The following is a 1,734-nucleotide window of genomic DNA, read 5'->3' as shown; positions in this document are numbered from 1 at the left end:
AGCCGCCGGATGTTTAGGTACTATCTCTGCGTAGATGGGGACAATGAAACCTAGCATATTCTTCACCCCTTGATTGATGGTTCCTTGCAGCAGTTTGGTCTGCTTGCTGGTTGTGGAAGATGTATTTGGTGAACTCAATGTCGCAAGTTAGAAACCTTGGTAGGACCTTCTCTTGGTTGTAACTAACTAGAAGAGCAACTTCGACAGGAAATTGAGTACTTTACCTGTTAAGGAATTCAGATAAACTGATGGACTTTTCTAGTAGTAGGCTAGTAGCCGCCGGATGTTTTAGGTACTATCTCTGCCTAGATGGGGAGAATGAAACCGAGAATTTTTCACCCCTTGATGGATTGGTGGTTCCTTGTAGTTGTTGCATTTTGGTCTGCTTACTAGTTGTGAAAATACAGTATTTGATGAACTGAATGTCGCAAGTTGGAAACCTTGCTAGGACCTGCTCTTGGTTGTAACCAATTAGAAGAGAAACTCTAGCAGGAAATTGAGTACTTTGTCTGTTCCTATGGCTCATAGATACTATATGAACATTACGGAGGATCTATGTTAACCTAGCCTTAGTTACAGCAGTACCGGGGATACATTTAGTAGTATTATAGTGGCTACTTCAATTGGTTCGCTTATTGATATACCACTACTTCAATTTGTTGACTTTACTGAAATCCTGCTATCCTTTGTGTTTGGCCTTGAAATTGGGTTATGAACTTTGAACTGTTTACCTTGTGTTGCACGCCATGAACTCCATTAATCTGTGGCTTGTGTATCTGTGTCTCCATCTAGATTTCAGGACGAGATAAATTCTTGAGGGTTATTGAATTTCTTCGTCGACAACTTCATCAGGATACACTGGTAGGAATATAGTCGTGAGTTTGATGCAAATTTAATCCATGACACCCTAGGTTTTCACTGACAGTTTTCTATGTTGCCCACAGTTTGTCTATGTCAACAGTTCGTTTTCTCCAAGCCCAGACGAGCTGATAATTGACTTGTATAATGTAAGATTCTGGATTCTATCTACTTATTAACATATTTTATTACATCTCCATCCTTTAATGATTAATGTGTACACTCATGTATGATGTATGTTTATGTCATCAATTAGCACCTGAATAATTCCTTTCTTGGGAAATCATTTATTTAGTATCACCCCGAAGATTGACACTCTAGGATTTGTCAACCTTTTTATGTGATTGTCACCCTTTGTCTTAATGAGCCACATTCCACTGAGACACAGGGTAATGACTCCTAGAGTGTCTATCACTGGATTGGTTAATTGGCGACTAGTTGTATTTCTTTCTTAAATCTCTAGTTGGCAAACTTACATAATACAAAGTCTTAGATCTTTATATCTGCCCAAGAATGTGTGGTTCGTATGCATATACTATATTTTTCATGGATTCCTTAGTTTCCAAGCATCATTTGTTGTTGCCATTGACTTTCTGTTATTTCAGAAGGCATATTAATGAAGAAGAATGCTGGTCATGTTCTTATGTTATAACTCTGCAGAATTTTGCAATAGACGGGAAGCTTGTGGTAAACTATGCTTTGTCGGCAGCGTGGGGTTAAAAGATTGGATTTGCGGGAAGAATCGAAAAGGCTGTTTGAAATTTGACCATTTTACCGTGTATAGCTGGAGTTGTAGTTGGTCAGTCAAAGAGGCACTAGCTCTCATATGTTGATGAAAGTAAAGGTTCTTGCGAGACTGCCTTTTCTGGCATTGAA

General features: G+C 38.8%; 1 pseudogene; it reads left to right on the top strand.

Annotated features, from left to right (window-relative positions):
* Positions 1–1,734, top strand: part of LOC123145725 (ubiquitin-like protein ATG12) — a 2,403-nt pseudogene extending 669 nt beyond the window's left edge.

The sequence above is a fragment of the Triticum aestivum genome, chromosome 6D (assembly GCF_018294505.1).
Source record: "Triticum aestivum cultivar Chinese Spring chromosome 6D, IWGSC CS RefSeq v2.1, whole genome shotgun sequence".
NCBI lineage: Eukaryota > Viridiplantae > Streptophyta > Magnoliopsida > Poales > Poaceae > Triticum > Triticum aestivum.
Note: the sequence above shows the minus strand (reverse complement) of the source record. Positions and strands in the feature narration are given on the sequence as shown.